Source organism: Pleurodeles waltl, chromosome 4_2 (genome assembly GCF_031143425.1).
Source record: "Pleurodeles waltl isolate 20211129_DDA chromosome 4_2, aPleWal1.hap1.20221129, whole genome shotgun sequence".
Lineage (NCBI taxonomy): Eukaryota > Metazoa > Chordata > Amphibia > Caudata > Salamandridae > Pleurodeles > Pleurodeles waltl.
In genome coordinates this window covers 316,827,067-316,838,710 of record NC_090443.1, presented here as the reverse complement: position 1 = coordinate 316,838,710, position 11,644 = coordinate 316,827,067, and the positions used below count along the sequence as shown (strand labels likewise).

Genomic DNA, 11,644 nt, shown 5'->3' with positions numbered 1-11,644 from the left:
TTATCATTGGTTGACTTTACTGTCATTCTCATTTTTTTTTTTTTGGCTAAGTTCTCCATGAGAGCGCATGTGTCTTCTAGCTCTCTCCCTTGTTTGCTTCCCTGCCGACAACTATCACCTCCATGAACCATGTTGCTATCTCCCTCATTTTGTCTCCCTTCACCCCATGTATTGCTACATCTCTCTGGGCTGCTTTTCGCATCCTCCCCACCTGTCTTTATTTTTATTGTACCCCACCCCCGCGCACTTGGACGCACTGCATCTTTTTTATGTTTTTGCTTTTTACTAATTCTGCATAGCATCTGCAAACAGCATTAGCAAAGCCATTAGGTGCCAAAGGCGAAACCCATTGTCTTTGCATATACTTGTATATATCTTGGCATTCATCAATTCCTTGGTGCCTTGTATTCTTGTGGGCAGACTCATATATTTTATTTTAGGTTTAGTCGTCGAAGCCTCTCTTTGGGTGTTTGAGGGTATGCAGCCATCCTCAGGCCAAAGTAATTTGGTTGAAATGTTTTGTAAGATTGGAGTTTTCCACACATGGTGATTAATACAAGGGCCGCGGCGGAACTCATCGTACGACTCTACAACCTGAAGAGATTTAGGTCATCATTTTTCTTTGCAGTGTGACCTGCAAATTGAAGGTTTCATCCTTACGCCGGTCCCCTCTGTTGAATCTCTCCTCATAGACGCCCCAAGTGACATGACCTGCCACCAATGACGAGCATGGGCAGAAGAAACCCTGAAGGGATGAGAAACTGTGATGAGTGTGCAATAGAAGATAAGCAGTCTAGTACTACATGTGCCCGAGTCTGTAGAATATTTCTTCCTTCAGTGAGTAGGGCCACCTGCCTATTGGGCCGACTGAGTTCAGGTCTGTGGAAATCCTGAATTTGTACAAGGCCGTCTTTTATATATTTCACTCACAAAGCAAATGTACCCGTTCGTCATATTTTTTTCCTCTTCCGGACTATTCGCTCGCTCTCTCTGCAAGTTCCTGTGTGGTTTCCCCTTTATTTTGCAGACTTGCTCAGGATTGGACGGCGCGAGAGATTGTTGGGTGTTGCCGCCGCATTTCCCCGCAACGGAGAAGATTGTAGGTTAACGGGGATCCCTAATGGGTGACGACGGGGTGAAGCCTTTGTTCTGCTGAAGGCTGTAGGTCAATTTGGCGAATGTAAGGTCCTGGACCAACTCATTTTTCGGAAAATTCTGTATCAACGAAGCATTTACACCCATTTACACCTGTTGTGGCATCTCAAGAAACGGTGCCTATAAGGTTTGGGATCAACACATTCTCGGTTGTATTCCAGATCCAGTCTGTAAGCTCCAGAAGCCGAGGCGGCGAAAGCAGAGCCGATATCGCGGTAAGTTAATATTTCCTTCATCAAAATAACGAGCTCCTCTAATAACCCCAATCTAAGGCGGTGCTTATAAAAGAAGAAAGTCCAGTTTAGGCCTAGGCGGGCGGTCTCCGAGCCACATTTTAATTATGTTTATTATGCATCTGATTTCGGTTCAGTCTTAATAACTGTGTTACCTTGAAAACGTTCCATGGACTCGGCTATCGAACCCGATGGCCGGTGAGGATGGCGAAGGAGAGACACTACTATTTAGGGCAGTGTTTCTAAATGGCCGGTGAGGCTGATGTGGTAGTTTGACAGGTTAGGCTGGTGTCCTGAAACACCATTTGTGTTTATTGTGAGTATGTCACTTGTTAGGCTGATGCATCTGGCAGCGCAGGGGCAAAAAGAAATAGCCACTGTGTGCCAGGTTCCTCTGATCCTCCCACAGACCGGTTCTGGAGCTAGTGTCTGGGAATGGCCACCTGCGATGGGGGGGGGAGTCCGCCGTGAGGCAGACTCGTCGGAACGAAGCCGTCTAGATACCGGTTAGTCTCGTGACACGATGATGGAGAGTGAGTCACCGTCTGCTCACTAGATGTCATCATATTAGAAAAGCCGGTAGGACAGGGGCAGAGCCCGCCACGTGTTCGATCTGCCATGCACTGTCCGTCTGAAAAAACTGAAAGCTGGCAGTAGAGCCCTGGGCTCACGGGAGTCAGTGTTTTTGCAATGCCACTTGAGCTGGACAGTCAGTTATGACTCTCGAAAGGCCAGTGTCCTCTGTAAACTTCGTTCCCATGTTGGGAATTCTGGAAGGGCTGGAGCAGAGTAAGCACAGTGCCAGGCTAGTGTACTGAAAGGTTACAGTTTTCTTTGATAGGTCCGACTGACTGTTTTCCAACCACTAATACCCTTCTATATAATTACGATGAGGATGATTATTACTAGTTGTATTGAGAAAATGCTACACTCGTGCAAGGGTTGGGCCAGGCACTCCATCCAATAAGGTAAACTATATAAAGTATTTATTTCCCAAAATACGTGTATAATGATTTATATTGTCCCAAATAGCAAAAATAGTAGTGACACTTGGGATTAGGGAGAGAGAGTGTATAGATATATATATATATACATATATATATATATACGCACACACACACACACACGCACGCAGGCGCGCACTCTATGCTAAACCATGATGAATAATACTAAGAATGAACTTTTCTTGCATGTGTTGTTCGGACTGGTGCCGAGCCGTTTTTTAATAGACCCTTCCTGGTGAAAAGTTATCATGGCTGTGGCATAGCCAGTCAGTCAGTCAGTCAAAATAACTTTATTTGGCGTGTTGCCATAAAAGTACACATACATACATAAAAGTAATCATAAAATAAAGTACTTATTACATAATTCAAAGGCAAATCTATGGAATCTAAGCTTACCGCCTAAGCTTACTAAATCGGTATAAAATAATAAATACTTATAAAATCGTGTATAACAATAAGACAGTATCTAGTTTCTCTTAATAAATAGTCACATTACCAATTCATATCGGTTTCTAATGGTGATAGCGGATTTAATAAAACTAAGAATAGAACTGCACATTTGTTTGGATGAGAGGCTTTGAATGCCAGTCAATCCTTCTTTATAGGAAAAAGTGTGCAAATTGCGCAAAATAGGTAATAGAAAGGTTTTCCTAGGAACTGAGTAAAGTGTATAAAACAAAATAAAGTGGCAAGTACTTTGTTTTGAAGAGTTATCACAAGGGCATGGCGGTAGTGTTTTTTCCCACACGCATTTTATCGGGAACGCCACTCTAAAATGGATCATATTAAATCTAAAAAGTACAAGTAAAGAATATAAAGAAGGGTTCGGGAACCAAACAAAATAAGGTTCTAACAAGTCCGATGATGGAATTTGTACATATGAATTAAAAGAGCTCAATTTCTCTGCCACTTGATATCTAAGGTTCTTAACATGCTCTTTATGTCGAAGTTTAACAATTTCTTTCGCATTGGCTGGCAGAAGCTCTGGTTTAAAATACATAAACTCCAAGTCCAAGTTTCGAAAACCATTGTGAACAAAATTTAGCCATGGAATTTTGTTACAATTTGTTAAGGAAATAAAATCTTTTACGCAATTGTGTGTTAAAGTAGCCGCCGGATTTGACCATACTTTTATCCATAACAGAAGGGGGGCAGTATCTATCAAATCTGTAATATAGCGGATTCCCAACTCCTCATGGCATAAAATATTCGCTATGTTCTTAGATACCATAATTAACCGATGAAGGAATTTACTCTCTGCCAGCTGTAAAGTACTTGGACTGGTATGTCCCCAAAGGCCACCCCCGTAACTCGCCGCCGAGACACATTTAGAATTGTAGAGCGTGATAGCCAGTCATATTCAGATCAGTGGTGCTGGGGAAGAGTCAGTTACATGTGACATAAGTGCCTCTGAGGGGCTGGTGGGGCTGGGCCCGAGGAAAGCTCGTATCAGATTTGTAGGAGAATATCACAGACAAGTGGAGCTAATGAATGATCTTCTAGGCCTCTTAAGTCTACCTGCACGTAATTTGAGCTGTGGCAAAGAGAGACTATTAGCATGCATGTCTCTAAAAAGCTAGAAAGGAGTGGAGAGGGTTAGTCTAGCCACATTAAGGGGCATATTTATACTCTGTTTGCACCAAATGTGCTTCAAACATTATGACACACATTCTGCGCAAACCGTGCAGCATATTTAAACTTTGACGTCCGAGCCTGCGGACATCAAAATTCCGCTCTGTGCGTCATTTTTTGGATGCAGGAAACTGCCTTGCGTTAATGACATGCAAAGTAGGCGTTCCCGCCCAAAAAAATGACTTTAAGGCCTCTGCGCCTTATTTATACTCCTGCGTCATTTTGACGCACAGGAGGGGGCAGGCCTTAAAAAACGGCCCACAGCCTGATGTGCACTGTTTTTTAACGCCTGGGTCAGAGCAGGCGTTAAGGGACCTGTGGGCTCACATCCATGGTCTCTGACCATGGAAGGAGTCCAGAGGTGCCCTTCCCTGCCGCCAGGGACACCCCCTGCCACCCTCGCCCACCCCTGGAGGACACCCATGGATGGGGGGACCCATCCCTGGTAAGTTGAGGTAAGTATTTTTTAATTTTTTTAAAGTGGCATGGGGGGGACTAATTTGGCCCCCCCCTACATGCCACTGTGCCCAATGACCATGCCCAGGGGACAGAATTCCCTGGGCATGGCCATTGGGCAAGGGGGCATGACTCCTGTCTTTGCTAAGGCAGGAGTCATTTCAATGGGGGTTGTGCGTCAAAAAATGGCGCAAGTCCGGTTTGAGGCATGATTTTTGCCTCAAACCTGACTTGCACCATTTTTTGATGCACAACCCCCATTTTCCCCTACGCTGGCGATGCCTGGTTTGAGTAATTTATTTTGACTCTGACCAGTCCGCAGCGCCGGCTAACGTCATTCCTTAAATAAGGCACCTGCATGGTGCGTAGGAATGGCATTAGCCTGCGGTAACATTTTTGACGCAAACCAGCGCCGGCGCTGGTTTGCGTCAAAAAGTAAAAATATGGGCCTAAGACTCATGCTGTGTGAGTGCCTCAGAAAAGGCAAGTAGGTCTGGAGTAGAGTCAGGCTTGTCACATCCCTGGAAAGCATGTCGTGCTGGAAAAATGTCAGCTCTTTGACTTACTAGGGACTCTGATTGGCCAGAAGGCCTTGAGCGAGGTTTGTGACGTCATACTATTCAAAGGTTGGGAAGGCTGGGAGAAGGTTCAGTCTACAGCAGGGATCTCCAACCTTTTCTGTAACAAGAGCTACTTATATGCAATGAAAATCATCCAGGGATACTAATATTAGTGTTGTACTAGTAACCACACCATACAAGATTACATTAGTGGCCACCATATGCAAATTTACTAGCAGTGATCACCTCAGTGCATCAGGCAGGATTGCCAGCAGCAATATAATAATCATTTACAATGCAACAGGTCTCGCATTTGCTTGAGTTAGAGTTATTGGCATTTTAAATTCATAAGTAGGCTTTTCTTGCCACATAGATTGGTCAACCCTGCCTCATAATTTCGTCTTTTCCTGCCATAAAATTCCTGTGGCCCTGCATATAACTAAAGCACTTCCATTTTCCTTATTCTTCTATCTGCAGCAAAAAATGAAAATGTTGCCATTTAACACCCTAATTTAAATCTTCCCTACTAATTCCAATAGAATACCACTTTCACCACCCCAACTGTCAGAGTTGCTGGCTGGCTGGCAAGCACAATTCCCCCAAAAAGACACAAGACAGGCATGGAGGAGTAATGAGAGAAATAAACTAGAAGGGTCACCCAAACATATCAAGAGTGTTCAAACTGTCACAGTGTAATAAGGATGTTAATTAGGCCTGATTTATGGTCATAATTGTAATAAAGAAAGATTATTACAACATATGTAATTATCATATACACCTTTATCAAAAATTAACTTCTGGCATTGGACTATAATGCTCAAAACAGCCTCTAGAGGACACCATAACAAAAATATCATTTGCAAGAAACACGGTCATATAACTATATTGTTTGCTTTAATAGGGGATAACCCCATGAAAAAATACAAGAAAAAGTAATGCAGTGTAACCATATACTTAGCCACTAGAGAAATGTTTAGGACCAACAGGCCTACTGCAATGATATTACAAACAAGGCCTTTAAAATGAAACTGCTCCAAGTTGTAGTAGTAGTAAAAAAAAAAAAGGTTGTTGACATGAGAATGCTTAAAAGACAGTGAATGGTGGGAAGGGTTATTATTTTGGGTTCTACACTAACCTAGTTGGTGGTGGTCACATTGTCCTAGTACAACCACAAGTTAAGTTATGATCAAAAATGTTTTGTAAAAGTAATGTCCTGCAAAGCATTATGGGACAAGTTTCCGTGCCACGATTATTTTAATATGTTGATATGACTATAATGCTTAGAACAGTCCTTAGAAAACCCCACAATAAAAATAGCATTTATAAATGTATACTTAGCCCCTAGAGGAGATAATCGCTCAAAAAGAATGGCAGAAAATAATGCAGTAAGGACACAGTATATTATACATATTCAGAACTAACAGACCTATAACAATGAGATAAAAAAAAAAGATAATGATCACACACCCTACTCTCAACTACAAAACTAAAACTCCACCCATGAAAAACATTGGACAGATGCTGAATGGTGGGAGGGGTTATTATTTTGGGGTCTCCAGTAACCTAGTGTGTGAGCTCAAAGATGAAGTAGATAGAAAGAGCATGTTGTTGTGAACGTTTTGGTGGTGGTCACATTGTCCTAAGAAAACCACAGAGTTATGAGCAAAAATGTTTTGTAAAAGTAATACCCTTCAAAGCATTATGGGACAAGTTTCCGTGCCACAATTATTTTAGTATGTTGATATGACTGTAATGCTTAGAACAGCCCCTAGAGAACCAAGCAATGAAAATAGCATTTGTAAAAAGCATGGTCATATAACTGTATAGTTAGCCCACAGAGGGCCTAACCACACAAAAAATTACAGACAGTAATGCAGTGAGAGCACCCGTATATTATACACATTCAGAACTAACAGGCCTAAAACCATGACACTACAAAGAAGACCCCTTACAGCACAACTAACTCTCATCTTCAAATCAAAAGCTCCAACCATGAAAAAGCATAAACAAATGCTGAATGGTGGGAGGGGTTATTATTTTAGGTTCCTCACTAACCTAGTGTGGGAATCCAACGATGATGTAGACTACAAATCAATGTTGTTGTGAAAATGTTGGTGGTGGTCCCAATGTCCTAGGACCACCACAGACTGAGTTATGAGTAAAAATGTTTTGTAGCAGTAATGTCCTGCAAAGCATTGTGGGTGATTATTTTAACCCCTTCGCTGCCAGGCCTTTTCCCCCTCCTGTGCCAGGCCTTTTTTTGCCTATTTGGGGCAGTTCGCGCTTAAGCCCTCATAACTTTTTGTCCACATAAGCTAACCAAGCCAAATTTGCGTCCTTTTTTCCAACATCCTAGGGATTCTAGAGGTACCCAGACTTTGTGGTTTCCCCTGAAGGAGGCCAAGAAATTAGCAAAAATACAGTGAAAATTTCGTTTTTTTTAAAAAAATTGGAAAAAGTGGCTGCAGAAGAAGGCTTGTGGTTTTTCCCCTGAAAATGGCATCAACAAAGGGTTTGCGGTGCTAAACTCAACGGCTTCCCAGCTTTCAGGAACAGGCAGACTTGAATCAAAAAACCCAATTTTTCAACACAATTTTGGCATTTTACTGGGGCATACCCTATTTTAGCAATTTTTTGTGCTTTCAGCCTCCTTCCAGTCAGTGACAGAAATGGGCATGAAACCAATGCTGGATGCCAGAAACCTAAACATTTCTGAAAAGTAGACAACATTTTGAATTCAGCCAGGGGTCATTTGTGTAGATCCTACAAGGGTTTTCTACAGAAAATAACAACTGAAAAAGAAAAATATTGAAATTGAGGTGAGAAAAACAGCAAATTTTCTCTACGTTTTACTCTGTAACTTTTCCCTGCAATGTCAGATTATCGAAAGCAATATACCGTTACATCTGCTGGACTCCTCTGGTTGCGGGGATATATAGGGCTTGTAGGTTCATCAAGAACCCTAGGTACCCAGAGCCAATAAATGAGCTGCACCCTGCAGTGCGTTTTCATTCTCTACCGGGTATACAGCAATTCATTTGCTGAAATATAAAGAGTAAAAAATAGCTATCAAGAAAACCTTTATATTTCCATAAAGGGCACAAGATAAGGTGTTGAGGAGCAGTGGTTATTTGCACATCTCTGAATTCCGGGGTGACCATACTAGCATGTGAATTACAGGGCATTTCTCAAATAGATGTCTTTTTTACACACTCTCCTATATTTGGAAGGAAAAAAATGTAGAGAAAGACAAGGGGCAATAACACTTGTTTTGCTAATCTATGTTCTCCCAAGTCTCCCAATAAAAATGATACCTCACTTGTGTGGGTAGGCCTAGCGCCCGCGACAGGAAACGCCCCAAAACGCAACGTGGACACATCCCATTTTTTTGAAAGAAAACAGAGGTGTTTTTTGCAAAGTGCCTTCCTGTAGATTTTGGGCTCTAGCTCAGCCGGCACCTAGGGAAACCTACCAAACCTGTGCATTTCTGAAAACTAGAGACCTAGGGGAATCCAAAATGGGGTGACGTGTGGGGCTGTGAACAGGTTCTGTTACCCAGAATCCTTTGCAAACCTCAAAATTTGGCTAAAAAAACACATGTTCCTCACATTTCTGTGGCAGAAAGTTCTGGAATCTGAGAGGAGCCACAAATTACCTTCCACCCAGCGTTCCCCCAAGTCTCCCGATAAAAATGATACCTCACTTGTGTGGGTAGGCCTAGCGCCCACGACAGGAAATGCTCCAAAGCGCAACGTGGACACATCCAATTTTTTGAAAGAAAACAGAGGTGTTTTTTGCAAAGTGCCTACCTGTAGATTTTGGCCTCTAGCTCAGCCGGCACCTAGGGAAACCTACCAAACCTGTGCATTTTTGAAAACTAGAGACCTAGGGGAATCCAAGATGGGGTGACTTGTGGGGCTCTGACCAGGTTCTGTTACCCAGAATCCTTTGCAAACCTCAAAATTTGGCTAAAAAAACACATGTTCCTCACATTTCTGTGGCAGAAAGTTCTGGAATCTGAGAGGAGCCACAAATTACCTTCCACCCAGCGTTCCCCCAAGTCTCCCGATAAAAATTATACCTCACTTGTGTGGGTAGGCCTAGCGCCCACGACAGGAAATGCTCCAAAGCGCAACGTGGACACATCCAATTTTTTGAAAGAAAACAGAGGTGTTTTTTGCAAAGTGCCTACCTGTAGATTTTGGCCTCTAGCTCAGCCGGCACCTAGGGAAACCTACCAAACCTGTGCATTTTTTAAAACTAGAGACCTAGGGGAATCCAAGATGGGGTGACTTGTGGGGCTCTGACCAGGTTCTGTTACCCAGAATCCTTTGCAAACCTCAAAATTTGGCTAAAAAAACACATGTTCCTCATATTTCTGTGGCAGAAGGTTCTGGAATCTGAGAGGAGCCACAAATTTCCTTCCACCCAGCGTTCCAACCAAGTCTCCCGATAAAAATGATACCTCACTTGTGTGGTTAGGCCTAGCGCCCGCGACAGGAAATGCCCCAAAGCGCAACGTGGACACATCCCATTTTTTGAAAGAAAACAGTGCCTACCTGTAGATTTTGGCCTGTAGCTCAGCCGGCACCTAGGGAAACCTACCAACCCTGTGCATTTTTAAAAACTAGAAACCTAGGGGAATCCAAGATGGGGTGACTTGTGGGTCTCTGACCAGGTTCTGTTACCCAGAATCCTTTGCAAACCTCAAAATCTGGCTAAAAAAACACCCTTTCCTCTCATTTCGGTGACAGAAAGTTCTGGAATCTGAGAGGAGCCACAAATTTCCTTCCACCCAGCGTTCCCCCAAGTCTCCCGATAAAAATGATACCTCACTTGTGTGGGTGGGCCATGTGCCTGCAACAGAATAGGGCCCAAAACTTGTAGAGATAGAGGGGATAGCACAGAGAGTTTATAAGGGCATATTCTTTTATACATCTTTAGACGGACTCTGCTTTGGGGACCCACATATGTGAGGTGTCATTTTACTTGGGAGACTGAGGGGAAAACTGGGGAGTAGGAATTTTGTGCTGGAGCGGTGATCCTACTAAGAAAAGTCAGGAAAATATGCTTTTTTATGCAAATTTCTAGGTTTACAGAGGAGTCTGGGTAAGAAAATGTTGGGTGAGCCACGCAAGCCACACCTCCCTGGACTCCTTGGGGTGTCTAGTTTAAAAAAATGTCTGGGTTTTGTAGATTTCCCTAGATGAAGGCCAGCAGACAGTGAAAAGCGCGACGGGTGCAACTGCACCCTTCGCACGCCTGCAACACCGCCGGCTCCATTCGGAGCCGGCTTCAGTGTTGCAGGCCTCTTTCCCGCCGGCCCAGGGGGAAAGTTGAAATGGCACCAGCGGTCTTTTGACCGCGGTGCGGCCAAATGGTGGTTCCCGCCAGGCGGGCGGCAACCGCCGCCCGCCGGGGTCAGAATGACCCCCATAGTTCTTATAACCTATACAATAACTTACGTAAGAGGAGCAGTCTGCAAGGCGTGACAAAACAGCCTCAAGGGAGGACAAATGTTAAGCAATTACCAATGACATTAAGAGATTTTCGAAAGGCAAGCCCATGAATGAGTTAAAGTGATGGGCGTGAGGTGGGCGTGGTTAAGAACCCACAATACTTAATACAGGACAGAATGCTTGTGCGCTCGACCTAAAAAAGGCTTTAGCAATTTCAAATGCCCTAACAGATGGATTACCTAGCAACAATAGCTGCAATGTCCAATGTACCAAGGTTACGATAGTAGTAAGAAGTCTGCCCAACACCACATGACTTATAACTCAAATATCGTCTGTAAATATATTTTAAAAATTGAGCCATTTTTCTCCAAACATCAGCTATTGAGTACTGAAAATACACACATTTTCATCTCAAATACATATTCTAAATTCTGGTATGCATATATTTTTAATCAAGTAAAAGCATTTAATTTAGAAGGCTGTGCTACACACAGGAGAGCTACTCACAGGTAGGTGGAGAGCTACCAGTAGCTCACAAGCTACTTGTTGGGAAAGCCTGCCATAAAGGGACGTACTGATTTGTTCAAAGCTAATAACGTACTGAAAACCATAAAACTGCTCGTTGGTGGTCATCATGCACACCATGGGAACACTTCCCACATAGGATCAAAACAAAAGCAACATCCTTCCCATCACACACCCTACACAGTGTAGCATGCTACTCATGTAGGCAAGCGCTTGAGCACCCCACATAGCACCCCACATAGGGGTAGTAAGTGGTAAATAAATGCTGCAGTACAGTACAATACTAAACTGAGCATAAGCTTTCCTAGTAGGCGACCATCAGGTAGACTGTAATAAAATCACAAATATGTTAAATAATACAGTTTTCAAATGCCCAACAAGAATTGTTATATTGCAAATTTTTTATCCACACAGCTTGTTTGAATGTGTCACCAACATCAAAAACCATGCCTATTACAACAGTCTGAGATTCCATGTAACAAGTTACATGCCTATTGAATTTCGCACGGTGCAATAACAATCCACCCTTCAAAGCCTGTTGTCTTTAACACATGCTTTTCACAATATGTAAACTAGGACTACTGGCCTTATCATAACTTTTCCTAATAAACATATTGCAC

At 43.0% G+C, this 11,644-nt stretch overlaps 1 protein-coding gene across 1 annotated transcript in view; it reads left to right on the top strand.

Annotated features, from left to right (window-relative positions):
• The first annotated feature begins 1,095 nt into the window (after positions 1-1,095).
• GRAP2 (GRB2 related adaptor protein 2) overlaps positions 1,096-11,644 on the top strand; it is a 215,108-nt gene continuing 204,559 nt past the window's right edge. Inside the window, exon 1 of the mRNA XM_069231286.1 lies at positions 1,096-1,370. The gene's annotated coding sequence lies outside the window, so the exon portion shown is untranslated. The remainder of the gene's footprint in view (positions 1,371-11,644) is intronic.